The sequence below is a fragment of the Galleria mellonella genome, unplaced genomic scaffold (assembly GCF_026898425.1).
Source record: "Galleria mellonella isolate WM207_F2 unplaced genomic scaffold, CSIRO_AGI_GalMel_v1 utg1267, whole genome shotgun sequence".
Classification (NCBI taxonomy): Eukaryota; Metazoa; Arthropoda; class Insecta; order Lepidoptera; family Pyralidae; genus Galleria; species Galleria mellonella.
This window is the reverse complement of record NW_026441987.1, coordinates 124,810-141,393: the sequence shown is the minus strand read 5'-3', so window position 1 is coordinate 141,393 and position 16,584 is coordinate 124,810. Positions and strand designations below refer to the sequence as shown.

At 32.4% G+C, this 16,584-nt stretch overlaps 1 protein-coding gene across 1 annotated transcript in view; it reads right to left on the bottom strand.

The window, feature by feature from the left end:
* The window catches only part of LOC113520233 (tight junction protein ZO-1-like), a 133,163-nt gene that overhangs the window by 40,440 nt on the left and 76,139 nt on the right, over positions 1-16,584 (bottom strand).

Below are 16,584 nucleotides of genomic sequence, written 5' to 3'. Positions count from 1 at the left end.
CAATATTGAGTATCTATCTAAACACTAAATACATACATACTAAGCGAGAAGAGATATTTAGTAATGGAGATTAGTAGACCTATTGCTCGCAATATATCGTGCGTTTTTCAAGACACTTTCTCCCACGCACAACCACTCTTTGGAATCAACTTCCAGCAGCAGTATTTCCGAACCGATACGACAACATAACCTTCAAGAAAAGAGCATATTCCTTTTTAAAAGGCCGGCAGCACACCTGCAATGCCGTAGGTGTTATGGGTGACTATGGGCGGCGGTAGTCACTTACCATCAGGTGAGACGGTCGTTTGCCCGCTGTGTTGTAAAAAAAAAACCCTGACGGGAGTATATTGCTTTACATGATTTCCAAAGGGGACCGCGGGAGTGACGAGAAGATCATTCTCGCGGTCTCACTTTTGGTAATCGTGCTTAATTATTTCCGAATTCATTATGACGGGCTAACGGACCTACCTTTTCATCCTCACCTATCATCACTTACTTATCAGTATATACCGACAGCGCAGTCGTGGTAATATCCCATTGTTATCAATAAAAAAAAATTAATGCGCGTAATAACCATTAAGTAATTGTATACAATTTAAGGACTACCTTTCTTTTTTTTATACAACTTAGAATGGAAAACAAGCTGACGGCCTACCTGATGGAAAGTGGTAATCTTCGCCTATAGACATGAGCAGTACCATGGACACAACAGAGTATACTGTTTCGCCCATGATACCCTCCATGCGTTGTCATTCCTGAGGACTCAGGTGTTATTCCTCTGTACCCGGTAAATTCACACCATATACCACCCTTCAAACCGAAGACAGCCATGCAAACACAACTGCTTTACGATTGAAACACGGACCAAGCAAACGTTTTTTGTACAAAGTCTCTCTCTGGTATAAGAATCTTACAAGCCTAGATCTTCCTTATTGAAGTGTGTTAATTAGTACTATATCAAATAAGACTGTAAAATCTAGACCACTTGATTGGAAGATTGCTTAGAATTTTTCTCATCGTCTGTAATAAACGAGTGGCCAAGTCGGTTAAGGGAACAATGGAAAACATACCACACCATATATGTATAACTAGGTGAAATAAGAAAATAATGATAATTTATAATATAAAAAATTGAATTCGTGTCGTACTCAAGAACACATGATATTTTTTTTATATTATTGTTGGTTAGCAATCAAATTTCGTCGTATACCTATATCTATTTTTTTTTAATAAAATCGATTGAATTTACTACTCCTGTGTTGATATTTTAGGGGGAATAGAAAGAAGAGAGAAAATAAACTAATATTTTTTTTAATATAATAAAGCGTTACCTAGCAACTGGTGTAGTACTTAATTCAAAAGGTACAGTAAAGCGGCCAGTTATAATATTCAACAGATATTACTTTTTTTTTAAGATTGAAATAGTTTTTTGCAGAACAAAATCTTTAGATTCAACAAAAATAAGTTTCTTCAATATTTCTAAAATGTTTTAGAGAATACAAAAGTAAATAAAGTGTTTCGATTGCAAGCATCAATAAATCGACTCGGAATTAGCGAAAATATCGTATAATGTACATGAAAAAAAAAAAGAACTGAATGCCTTTGAGAATTCAGTGTCCTTGTTGTTTTTCCTTGTCGAGATTTTTCCAAGAGACTACAGCAAGGGGTTCTTCAAAAAAGGGGTAAAGAGATTTCTTCAGGATCGGCAACGCGCGTTTAATTCATTGCCCCTGGTATTGCAGACGTGCATAGGCTACAGAAACCGTTTACCATCAGGTAGATCGTATGCTTGTTTGCCATCTCAGTGGTATAAAAAAAGTTATGTTCATTTTCATCGAGCCTCCGATCAGACTGTTTATAATTACTCCTCTCCATCCAAAGGTTGCCTGGAAAAGATCGCTTTTAGCGATAAGGTCGCCCATTGTTTTCTCATTGTGATTATTTCTTGTAATTGTTTATATTTATAATAAGTTTACTATTGTAATGTTTTAGAGGAAACGATAAAGACTATCTATCTATGTATTTCTCAAAATAATTCTAAAAAACTTTCTTTCGTTACATTAACTCTTTTTCGGCTCCCAAGCCAAATAAAATTAATATTCATAGTGTAAATTGAATTTTATATACTAATGACTATCAATTTTCGATTCGCTTTAACATCTGCTCCTAGTTTACATTTTTCACTAGACGTATATATTTAAAGTCAAGCTATATTATTTATTGTGAATATATTAAGTAGGACTAGGTAATATGGATACCGATTCGATATCTATATATTGGGTTGTTCTGGATATTGATGGCGGAAAAAATATCATCACCCATTTCGATATCGCCCACATCGGTCGTATATCTGTTTTCAAATATGTAAAATTTTTTTATCCCATATTATTGTTTGGATAACAGATTTTTAACATATTTATTATTACATATTTTTATTATATTCGTTATTGGACCAGGATATAGATATTATAACTAAAATATATAGTTTTTTCCATTGCTAGCAATATACCCAACCAGGTCGACCTCCTCGTGGTTCTCCCTGGAAACTATCATGGTTAATTCCTGATGAATTCATCATGATGGGATAACTGGCCTGTTTTCATTCTCATCTATCACCCTTCACTGGTGGTCCGCCAGCGTATCCCATTAGCGCAGGCGGGGTTACCATACCATTTTCACCCACCAAAAAAAACAACCATGATAGTTGCCAGGGCGTACTGCGAGAAGGTCGACCTGGTTGGGTATATTGCTAGCAATGGTATTCTCAGTCTCCATCACTAACAATCCCTTTCAATGGCAAAAGAACTACATTTTTAAATTTTACAAAGAATCTTTTAACAAAAATTGGCAAGGAAAACGGAACTAAATGTCTAAACTAGTGACGAACACAAGTAGTTACATAGTATTCTTTTTTTTTATATTTCGTCATATATATCTATATATATTATAAACTATTATTATATTTAACACGGGAAAATATATATATATATATATATATAAAATAAAATAAAATAAAAACAAAAAAAAAGAGAGAAAAAAAAAAAAAAAAAAACTCGGTAAATGTATAAGATAGACAATATTACAAAGATACAAAGGTTGTCGCATTAAAACATAGCGACAGAAGCAATGGAGAAAACAAAAAAAAAAAAAACAATCCCTTTCACCCCAAATATATACATATTGTAAATATAATAATGAAAAATATTTAGTATGTATTCTGTGTTTAGTATGTTTTACATAATTAGTTATATACATATTTATCATGACATAAGCTCATAGAATATTTATATCTTTTATATTTTCTTTTACATTTTTATTATGCAACAACGACATGGTATAGAAAACCAGTCATATTATGTATTAATATGATTACGTACAGAATACGTTTTATTTGTATTTTTTCATTAAAATACATTATCAATATACAAATCTATATAGCTATTCTGAGTAATACAGGTCGTATGCCCATTTCTGAAGATAAATATATTTGGCGTAGGTAGAGAATTGTATAGCTCAATCTTGTAGTTTCAAGATCATCGGAATTTACTATTTTTTTTTATTCGCTGTTTTCTGGTTATATATAATTTTTTATTAAGTTGTTAATAGTAGTGATGCTTGAAATTTGGGGAATCTTTGGAAATGTTTATATCGCGTTTCTTCTACGAATTTTGCAATTTTATCTTTTTGATAAATGCCTGTGGCCACTAAGTATTTCAAAGGCTGTAGAGAACATTATCAGGGGGTACTGTAGGAGTCACGCATTAATTCAACCATACCTTTGACTGAATATAGAAGAATCGTAGCGTCGAGAGAAACTATTTCTGTTGAATAGGCGATATTTTTTTTTATGTAGGGAAGTGCCGTCAATTTTGTTTAATTATTCAGAGATGACAGGTAGGTTAATGCAAATCTAGATAATTATTATGAAATTTATAAATTTTGTGAAAAAATTTAAATATAAATATGGATTATTTTACAGTTATGACTCTTAAAAACTATGACTAGGACTATACGTCTGCTGATTTAGTAATAGAGAAATAAAACGTATTTGGAAACAAGACACCACTAGCATGGAATGAAGTCTGAAAGTTGCGTCAGTAACAGAGTTACGAAGTAACCAATTATCCTGTTTCTTGGAGGAATGAAAAATTGAAGTAATAGATCTAAAAGATGGATGAAGATCAAATAAGAGATAGATGAACTGTATGAATGATAATATTTTTAAAAGGAGAATTAATCCAGATGTAATTGCTGATAAAGATGAGTAAATAACGAATGCATAGGTAATTTAATAAAGACAGTGGTAATAATACTCCCAGAATAGAGTATTGACCATTTCTGTGTTGAATTTATGACAGCAATCTTCAGTATAGAAAATAAAATATATGGCGATGAAATAAATTATCACATAAAACTATCAAAGGGAGAGAGTAGCCATTGCTAGTCAGTGGCAAGCGATTGGTTTCGTTGTGGACAGAGAAAACGCGCGAAAACGTCATTAAATATATGGAAACTGAGTTAAAACCGGTTTGTGTTTACGTTTTCTATTAATTTCCAATTAAATATTTAAATTAAACCTTTTTGATAGACATAACTGGAGGCGAGGCCAATTAGAGAAGCATGATGGTTTTGATTTGGGCCTTTCGTTTTAAGTTTGATGTGGCCCTTTCGTTTTATACCATTAACTCTTCAAACTTAACTTTATTTTGTCCAATACATGCTTAGTTAAATAAACCCAATATATACAATTTGCTGAGAAACTGTAAAAAAATCACCTGCTAGCATAGTTCCTATTGGCTCAGTCATAATTCTGCCACCATTATCATAGTATTGCAGTATGTACGTGGATGAATAAATGTCTATTTGAGTGCAACAGTGCGACATTTGCACACAGTCAATTTGCACTAGTTATTTTGGCTTCAAGACAGATAGCATCATAGATATACTCATAGTATAACGTACTCACTGGTATTATTCAGGGGAGTTACTCACATTAGCTTCTTATTTGTAACATGGCTTGTCTTTACAATACAAATAAGCAATAAACTAATCAAATAAATGTATTATCATACAATTAAAAAAGATGCCCTATTAAATATTTTTGTAGAACAAAATACTTACTACTATACTAAACTATTTTTTTTTTTTACTTTATTACACAAAATGCAGTAACGATCCTTCAATTCTTATGTTTGAAATTCGAATGTTTAGTGATACCACTACTAATAATACTATTTATTACTATTCTGGTAATATTCTTTTGCATCAAAAGTTTGTAAGCCATTCTTGTTATCAGTATAGTATACTAAGATTTTTTAGGTAACTTACTTTTATAATTGTTTACGTTTGAACTGGAATGCGATCTCAGATTTCAAGGATCACATAGTTGGTAATGAAATTATGAAATGATCTAATTTAAAACGATGGCTACACCTCATATTTTCTATACTACATTATTTAATTAGTTGTAATGGTCAAATTATCTTCTTGCAGTGTGAGCTGATATTACAGGAGACGCATCTCAGAATCCTTTTCCTACTATCCAATCAAGTTTATACTCGTATAAGACTCATTTTCAATATATTTTTAATTTTATTTAAGCTACTGATCTAATGAGAATAGATTGAAGTAAATTTACAATGTTAACAATAACTGTTATGATTTAAACCTACGTAATTATTATCATTTTATTTACAGTAATGAGCGGAAATTGTATGGTCAAGAACCTAGATGGTTCTTATAACGTGGGAACGCCAACGAGTGACTCACATTGCATGCATTCTAAGTGCGACCTAACTTAGCGCATCGCATATAAAAACCTACCTTAGCAAACAGTTATAAAAAAGGGTTCTTTAATAATTATTATGTATACAATGCCTACCTATAAATAAAGATGAGGATATAACAGAAGTCCATAATTAGAGGATTTAACGGTGTATCTTGGAGTCTGGAGGCCCGAGGCCGAGGCCGATGAAAAAAGAAATAATTTGCAAACTGGCCACTTTACTGTCGACAGCTGCGAATTGGCGCGAAACAGGTTTTTGGCGGGAATAGTGACGTCATCTGACATGTGCCTTCCACTGAATTTGGATGATAGCAGAACAAAAAATAAACCTTTCATCGTGTCTTCAATCTTCATGCGTTCTTACGGCTCTTTATTTAAGTATATAAACATTAATTGTTTATCCGTCTGTACGGTTATCGAGACTATTTTATAAATAAATAAATATAATACATATAAAATAATAACTAATATTGTTGTAACTAGGCAGTTATTGCCTATTATTGCTAAAAGATTTAATTTAATAACAATTTATTGATTTAGTTATTCTTAGCGGTTCAATACTGATGGTAATAAGTTACATACTTATTATAAGTAAGTAGTAAGTAAGTAACCAAGCCTTATAATTTGTACGTAAATACTTTTCAAGTTTTGTAACTCAAGGTTAATAATTAACTAGGTACATTATAAAACTTTAAAATTTTAATTTATTGAATCAGTATTTCGATCCTGTGTAATAATATCTATCTTTTTTCTGTGCATTTTAATCTATAGTGATGTTGACGACCGGTCGATGCAAACTCCTTATTCTTTATTGTACACAAAACATAATGTTAATCACAATTAATTTGAAACATAATGTACAAAGGTGAGCTTATCTCTAATAAGAGATTTCTACCAGCAAAACCTTTTCAAGTAAATTGTGTTATTTTAATAATAAAAATCCTTATATTTAATTAGATACTAGATTATTATATTTTTCTCTGCTAAAATCCGTGTCTTCATAATTTATCACCTCATCACAGTCCACCACTCTCTAATACTTCTTTGTCGATATTTACTTAATAAGCTTTTATATGTGAGATTATGTTTTTATCTTTGCACTTACTTTCTTCTCCTATTATCCTTAACTTTTGTAAGAAATATCAATAAAGGTTAAAACAATAATAAGCTAAATAGATGGTTTACTAATGTACAGCAAAATATAAATCTTTAGACTGATTTACGTAAATATTTATAATACCTGGAGTTTAGAGAAGTGAATCTAAAACTACAGTTTCTCAACTCGTATTTCTACTTAATCAATAAGAATATCAAGCTATTTTACACAATAACAGCAAAGATATTTGGTATAATTTGAAGTACAAATATAGCAATATTGAGTAATGAGATGGATAATTATATCTCAACCAAAAATGTAATAAACGTTTGAGAAGTCATTGCACTTAATCATAAGTAGGTATGCAATAGCAAACGTGTTTGGCTTCATCGATACCTACTGTAGCGCTTACCTGAGACGACTCACTCCGGGCATGGTTCAGATTATTCACTACTAATCCGTTATCTGATGTTATTTGATCCATTTTCTTGTAATCATTATCCACAATAAATACAATATTATAAACACAGCACAATAAAAAGCCACACACCAAACTTCAGTTCATTCTCCCGCTGCAACGGCAAGGTTTAGTCAATTTAAAAACACGTCTAGGCACAGGAATAGCGAAACAGCCTCACCCTTAATAAGGCTTCACTGGCTTACATTTAAACTAGTTGCACTGTGCATTCAATCAATAAACCGCAATAATGACATTACGATATGAACCATAAAAGTTTTCAAACAGGCTGTATGCTAGTTTTGTACGACGGCTGGCCGTTTCTAAGGACGCCAGGCAGCGAAAAGTTAACCGTGCGTGATTTCTTGGCGCTTTCAAAACCAAATGGTCTTAAAAGCTATCAATCTTTGCATACCAGTGTGGTGAGGTGAAATAGATATTCTTGTTTTGTTGCGACGCGTTGCAAGAGTGAAAGGGACAACGAACACCGCAGGTACTCCGTCTCGAAGTTAAACAGTATCTACAGGTTTTGCTCTCCCACTACCAGGAGGCACGGTGCGGACTCAGCCTCGGAGCTTAAAGTTGTTTAAAAACACAACACACGACTCACTGTCACGTAGTTGTAGACCGGTCACTAGTCTTTACCTAAACAGTCTTTAAAAATAAACACTTTTGAATTATCAACATAAAGTTGGATGATTCGGAAAATTGTTTAAACTATCATTTTTTATATTTGCAACATGTTTGATTAGGTTTAGGTTAACTTGAGGCTTATAGAACGAAGTTTAATCGGAGAAACGATCAATTCGATCAATAAATCAAACCGGTCCCAATGCATCTCTGGTGAAGGCCGCGAGAGTTAACCTCTACACGGGACACTCCTGCGCAGGGATCCCACGCACACAAGGACAATGTGTTGTAAACACGACACACAAATTTAAAAAAGAGCTGTCAGTGAAACGCACACTAGTTTTACTCTTTATAGGGATTATTCTTACCTGGCCCGCTCCTATGTAATTGGCGTTTTTTTAATACTAAACTTATAAATACAATGTGCGACTGGACTCCCAACTTGAGGGACAGGTGGTCGATCGTCTCTTAGAAAAATATTATGTCTACAGTATTATAAATATGTAAAGAATAATAATTTTAGCATTACTATTAATAGTTTATAAGGTTTATAATATGCACATACAGACATCAAAATTTATAATGAGATATATTATTAAAAAATTGCATATTGTTTATATATTTTTAAATTAAAAAAGTTATATGCAGTTAAACGCACAAAAATCTTTTTGGCAATAGGATAAATGAACTAAGTCAAGTTAAAATAAAGATAAAAACCAACTTGTCACTTCTAATTGTCAATTCACCTCACAAAATGGTATGAATAGGCAGGAATTTATTTTTTTTAGTGACCGCATCAGCTTTCTTCTCATGTATCGCCACAGTTTAAGAGAAGAATAGCCGCAAATGTCGATGACCATAAAGGTAATTTTACATTCCTTTTGTGTTTATCACAGAATTTGGAGAAATGCACTAAATTATGGTTTTAATCCAACATTGCAAATTTTGGATTGTAACCGTAACGGGTTAATTTTAATTGTGTGGCTTGTTTATTTGATAAGTCTTCTACAATATTTTTTTAAACTTATCGAATCTCATTATTAATCCGGAAATTTAATTTAGTTCAACTAGAGTTTTTTTATATTACAGCAATAGGAACAGGTTCTTCTTTTCGATATTATATATTGGATAAACGATGTCTAATATATCTGTTATTGGATCAATACATGTATAGATATTTTGAATACAATATACAGATATCGCTATATAGTATCCAGCCTTAATAGTAATTATTACATTATCCATCAATTTTTAAAGACAAATATAACAAACTGACAATATTTCTGAATGTACCTGTTACGTTTTTGATAAATAGATTTATGCACAACTTTGGTAATAGCATGCCATTCTATTACCAAAAATTCATATAAATCTATAAAAAGAGAATCTGTTACGTAATTACGTACAGTGAAATATGTACTTTAAAATTTTTCACAATTTTAATGAAAATTAAATATGTTATTTATAGCTACATGCATATTTACTGTTCTAGTTTGGTTAAAAGGCACTTTTTAAATTATCTTTTAAAAACTAATTTTCAATTTTATTTTATCATGTGATATTTATCTATTACATCTCTTTTAGTATATAACTAAATATGTTTTCATTATGTCGTTCAAATTTTACTATTTATATATTAGTATTAACAAAGTTAATCAACTTAGACAGTGATATCAACTATTCATCATCAATCATATTCACATTAAATATCTCGAAAATACTTTTTAATTCTTACGTATGATTGGAATCTGGTAGGATGTTAGTTCTGGTCAATACGAGTACAACATTAAGTTACCATTAGGTACGCGTGTAGTGACGCATTTTTATGGCTTACCCTATATATTTTGCACTAATCTTTTACTTAGTTCTTAGCAATATTTTTTTCATAATATTATTTGCTAGCAATATTTTATTGATATTCTACAATAGTAGTAGTATTTATAGTTTTAATAACTATAAATATTGTATTTTTGTACTAGACAGATAACCAAGCTTGAGTTTAGATAAATGACTAATTAATAGAATGATAATCTACTAATAATAATTTGTAATTACAAAATTTATGAAATATGTATAAACAATATTCGAATTTAATAATTGAAAAATTTAACAATTCAATTTATTACAGATGTTATTTACAGGAATAATTAAAATAAGTATAAAAAGTAACATGAAATAATTTAAAAGCTACTATAATTAATATAAAAAAATAATGATATATAGGTACCAGTTAATTTAATAGTCAGGTATTATAAATAATATTAGTTCATTATATTAGTCATAGTGTAAAATAAAAATTACTCTTTGCAGGCTTTATTACAGTCAAACAACCAATATTAATCGATACTACAATAACCGTACAAAGAGTAACCTTCCACTAATAATTTCACTGTAAATGTATAACAACTGCCTAAATTAAAGCTGTAGAAAATTCAAAATGAACAACAGTATAAAGCCAACTCGCCTCTGGCATTTGACTGGGAAGAAGCACTTTCAATCTATTCTTCGAGACAAAAGAACATCTGTACCTCCACTCGAGCAAAGGTCTCAAATTGAAATATTAAAACTAATGGGCATTGTATTTGCCAGCGCTGCTGGTATTTTGTACACATACGGAAAGTACAGTCCACCAGTGGATCGCTCCATCATTGTACGATCACCAGATCCTTGTCTAGGACAGAGAGACAAGGATGTGAAACCTGTGAAGATTGATCCATGCCCTGAAGTAAATCCGCGGAGACCTCGACCTTGTCCTTGATAGTAGCTACCTCTATTTATATGCAAAATATAATTGCAATCAAAAATTTATCTGCAAATATAATAAACTATTTAATATACGTACTCTCATTTTATTTTACACAAAAATACCACTTTACAGATGTCTTATGTATTTTTCACAAAAAAATAACAGTATTATATACCGTCCTTATCTGTACTAGGCGGTTAGAGGAAGATTGGTTTTCTGATGCCCATGATCCTATCATATATTTTAATCTTATGCGTAGGAATTTATCTGAGATCCCAAATATACGCTTAGAAGTTCAGTAGTACGTTATACTAAATCTATGCTTAGAACTGAAAAGCATAGACTGTAATGTAACAAAATAAATATCTCCTCTAAGAATAAGAACTAACAATATCTTTGTATCCTCCACCCAAAGATCAAGTATAGCACCTGTCATCCTCTTTCTTTATCTCCACGTTCTTCGTCCACATATACAAATAGTTTGTAAACTTGTTAAAGTAAAAAAAAAGTAAAATTGTCTCTAAGCATCTGACAAAATGTTGACTGAAATGTTTTGTGTCAAAAAAGAAACCAAATAAACATTTTTTATTATTATTATTGTCTAGTTTTAATTAAGCTGTTATGGATATAAAATTTAAAAGGACCACATAAAAATGGATAGAATAGAGCAGCTACGATTTGTATTTTTGGTATTGTCCATGACGTCGTGTGTGGCGTATTCATATGGGCTACTGACACTGCCGTCATTTTCACTGTTTCGACGAAACAAAACAAACCTAAAACAGCAGTCTAAAAACAACAGAAACGACGGAGGAACGAATACCAGCAGAAATAATCAACGATCGGACAATCATGGTTGAATTGTTTTAAGGAATACTAAATGACTAATATTTTGTGGATTATCCAAAAGATTTTTATATTCTTTTTTTATTTAAGCGTCTATTTTAATATACAGCGATGTAATTATTTAATTGGATGCGTTTGTTTATGGTGACTTTTATATTATGTTGGCGGAATATAGTTTTTCATGTACTGCGCTTTGTGTTACTTGTTCAAGAGCCAAAAAACAAATTTTTTGCAAAATCTTTAAAGGCAGTAAAACTGCAAACAATAACTGTTCGTTATTGTTTTTTGTGTCATACAGACATTTGCCAGCTTGTCTAATGGAAGACATAATGACAATGATGCTGTTACCAACACGAAGTTTAAAAGTTTGCTACCAAGTCGAAATTCGTTGAAATTCGATGTGTAGATGTCACTTTGCAGATGTTCTGTAACTATCTACCATCTATCTGTCACATCATTAAATCAACTGTTCTCAAATTTATAATATTTATAATGAATTTCAGACAAATCTGATTATATTATTTACTAAAGTCTAGTTAGGTATACGTAAATTCTGATAAAGAGAATTAGACAGATAGTGAATAGTGAAAAAATCTTTGGCACCAACATTGTAATTGAACCATTGCATGTTTTCAATTCACATACGCACCTGTAATTTTCTATAGGGAAAATTGTTTTAGGAACTGCAATTTTAACAACATACATTAAATTTTAGTATTTTTTTACGTTAGTAGTAGAATTTGTTATTATATTATTAGGATACTAAAAAGTTTTCAATTTGTTATTCTATACTTTTCACAATATAGTTAAGAGGTAAGCATTATTAATGGGATCTAGAAGGCCCATTGCTAGCAATATACCTTGTCAGGTAGATCTCCATGTCGTTCCCCTGCAAAACCATCGCCATTAATTCTAGGTGAATTCATCACGATGGTCCAACTGACCTGTCTCTATCCTCATCTATCTTTTTCTTCTTTTACTAGTGCTCCGCTAGCGTCTCTATGTATCGCAGACGGGTTTACCATTCCATTTTTATCAATTGATTTTATCATTAAAAAACGACCTCGTAATTGTATGAAACAGCCAATTTTAATGATTGAAAAATAAAAATGTAACTTATATAACATTGCTTTATTGTATGTCCGTTGTTCCGTTATCATATTTTTTTTCCAGGAAATTTAAGTACATCAAGGTCCACGGTAAAAAAAAGTAAACACGCATTGGTTATGGTCCGTTAAACATGTTTTACCATAACTGTAGTGCGTTAATTTTGAAATTTAACGTAAAAGAAGATTTTATAGCTCAATTATTGGAAGAAGCTATTGGTACTTTTCAAATGTACAATGACGCCAAACCCTCTGGGCAAGTTGGACTCATGCTATTCTCATAATTTACTTTTAAGACACTGTCGTAATAAGAGCTATTTAGATTGCATGCAGGTACCTACGCATAGATATGCATGTGCATGACTTGTTGAGTCCATTAAACTTAAGTAGATGTTAATTGCGGCATAGAAAATTCTAATAATTCGATAAAGCGAAAGGACTCAAGAGTCTGTAAATTTATTTATCATATATATTTATTTATTTATTTAAACTTTATTGACCAATAAAATATGGTATAACACGCGGACTTAACGCTATAGATATTCTCTACCAGTCAATTTAAAAAATAGTTGTATCCCCCGACCTTGTTCGCTATCTATCGGTGTGTCAAACTTCGTCTGTTCTTTTGTGGTGTTATCGGTATATTTTCATATAGCATTAAGCGTTCAGCTAAACCGATATTTTCAGTATTGGTCTTATTTAAAATAATTGTGGTGTGCTTTTAAGTGATTAGATTTTCTTTTAACTGAAAGTTTTTTTCTACTTACATATCGGTCCAATAGGAATTTAATCAAAATCGGTTCAGTAATTTAATTTTGAAATCCAAATAACTGGTTTTGCCACAATTGATGTTAGTACTTGTTTGTGAATCGCAATATTTAATTATTTACTTAATTAGTCACTTTTATTGCACAAATCGCTATTTTATTTATATTTAGCATGTTATTAATATTACTATCAAAGATCAATCAAAGAAATTGAAAATTTGAAAACTCAGAATGAAATAAAAACAACAATTGGCTGTTTTCTGACATTTGAAACTTCTTCATCTACGTGCATTTGATCTTGTATATAAATAAGTAATTACCGCTGCACAGTGTAAATGTAATTTTAGGCTTGAACCTCGCAGTCGGAGCAAGACCAATTTAGGAAATTAAACTGTCTCCTATTAAGTAATTTCTAGTTTTTCTGTGTTTTGTAACCATATTAGTATAAGTATGTTTGGTAAGTTTCTACATGTATTAAAATTACATTTCAACAGAGTAGATATATTTAAACAAAATGCTTGGAAGCATTCTGTGACCTACATTAGATGTAATTAATATTTTATAAATAAGATTCTCTAACTGGCATAATAAGAGTAAAATCAACATACCCTTTTCCGTCTCTTTCTTCCAGGAAAAGTGTTTAATGGCTGCGGCGGCGGTGGTATGTGGTAGAAATATGATTGGGAATACATGATATCTTCAATTCCAGGCACAATTGGTGTTGACCGAGCCGGCACCATAGATCGAACTGTGCCGTACATGTTTCTATGCACCCGATTCCCGTACATGTTCATTATTCCACCGTAAACACAGGCTGTATGAAAATCTTTCCCACGACTGTGGTCGCAATTAATAAAAAGTAAAAAAGCGCGCGAATCTTGACAGTTGGAAGCGTCGCGAATTTAATGCAGTACATAAGTAGAACTTATTTTTAAAATTAAAAAAAATAAGCCACTGCCAATTAGCCGTTTTAACTTTTAATGAACGAAACTATAACGAGGTTTCTAATGGATGAATATTTACGCAAATATTATAATCCATAGTACCACGTTCTACGGACAAAGGATTAGAGACGCGGGCTGATGCTGTGTTGTTACTGTATAAAATGTTCTCGGTACACTGGTGGAGATATGGCCACGTTCAAATTACATTTAATTATCATATTTTATCTGCTTTTTCCAATAGGCTACATCGAGCGCGACGTATCGACATAGTTATGTTTGAAAAGGGGAGAAAAACATGCGCTCACGCATAGCACGCGCCGATACACTCCGGTGACTTTGAAAAGTTGTCAATTTAATGTTTTGTGGTTGTTTACACTGCCTTTGTTGGGGTACTTAACCAGCAATAACCGAGATTGAATCAGAAATCATTTATCGACTTGTTGATAAATTTAATAAGTATACAAAAAATCTGACGTTTCAAAGTAGGTAGTCACGTGCCAATTCATCTACTTAATTAAAATACTTGTATTCAGTATTCACCATGACTAGGTGAAAGAAATTTGTACAATTTTATGTCTGCACGTTTCATAATTTCAGAATGTTATTTATTTTTATTTATATATTCATTAAAAATAATTACAATATTATAACAGCAAAAGCCAAATCAATGTTATGAATCTAGTGTGCTAACATACAAAATTATAATAAATGTACTTAACCCGACTCTAGATATTTGTGAACCGCTTCCAATATCTTTGGCAGGCTACTACTAAAAATATCAATGATGTTTATAATATTATTTAATAACCGTACTGCGTGAGTTAATATAGATCCGTTCCCTTAGTATATTCCCATAGTCACTCTATCATGACTGTATCAACTTTGTGGTTAAGTGAACATCTTAGCGACTTGCCCACATCGCCATGCATGATACAATGTATCATAGAGCAAGCCTGCTTCTGTCTGTTGGAGTATGTTTATGTTTTTCACTCATCATCATCATATCATATTAGCCGTTATCTGAGTGCTGCTAAACACGGGGAACTCCGGGGGAAAAGGGGTTGTAAGTAATGGGGTCAAATAACCCCATTACTAGCAATATAGGGTATATTGCTAGTAATGGGGTCGGGTTGACTTCCACGTGGTTCCCCCTGGCAACCATCGTGGTCGATTCTAGTTGAATTTGTCAGGATGGGCTAACTGACCTCTGCTGCTTTCATTCTCATCTGTCATTTCTCATTCATGCCCCGCCAGTGTATACCGATAACGCAGGCGGGGTTACCATACCATTATCACTCATTAAAAAAACACACAGACTCCAGCAATAGACTATTCCTTACGGTAGTTTATCATTGAGAAGTTTTTACCAGAAGCTGTCACATTTGACAGGCGGGTTACCAACCGCAGTTACACTTAGGGGGAAAGGGATTGTTAGTAATTGGCAGGTTAGTCCTTATTGCTATCAATACATCCTATCAGGTCGACCTCCACCCATTCCTCCTGGAAATTATCGTGACTAATTTATCGTTGAATTAATCACTACGGGCTTACTGACCTGCCTGTTCATTGTCATTTGTTATCGTTCACTGATCCCCCGTCAGTGTATACCTTAACGCAGGCACCCTGCCTCATCATTCCATTATCAACCATTAAAAAAACCGCAGTTAGACTTTGCTAATGTTTTAAAAGGAACGCTGCTGTCCATCCCTCGACAATTAAGTTTTCTTAGTCGCCTCTTACAACACCCACGGGAAAGGACCAAAATGACCAATTCTATGCCTGATATTCCATTACCATAGTATAAATTAACAAATGGCCAGGATTGCACATTAATGAAATATATATCTAAGACAACTGGAGGGAAAGGGATTGTTAGTAATGGAGACTGAGAATCCCATTGCTAGCAATATACCCAGCCAGGTCGACCTCCTCGCGGATCCCCCTGGAAACTATCGTGGTTAATTCCTGATGAATTCATCATGATGGGCTAACTGGCCTGTTTTCATTCTCATCTATCACCCTTCACTGGTGCTCCGCCAGCGTATTCCGTTAGCGCAGGCGGAGTTACCATACCATTTTCACCCATAAAAACTAAGACAACTCTCTGTCTCTACTGAATGCAGAATTACGACGCCATATAATCTCTATATAAGTAACAATTATTATGTATATTTATGTTTTATCATCTCGCCATTGCCGTATAAAAA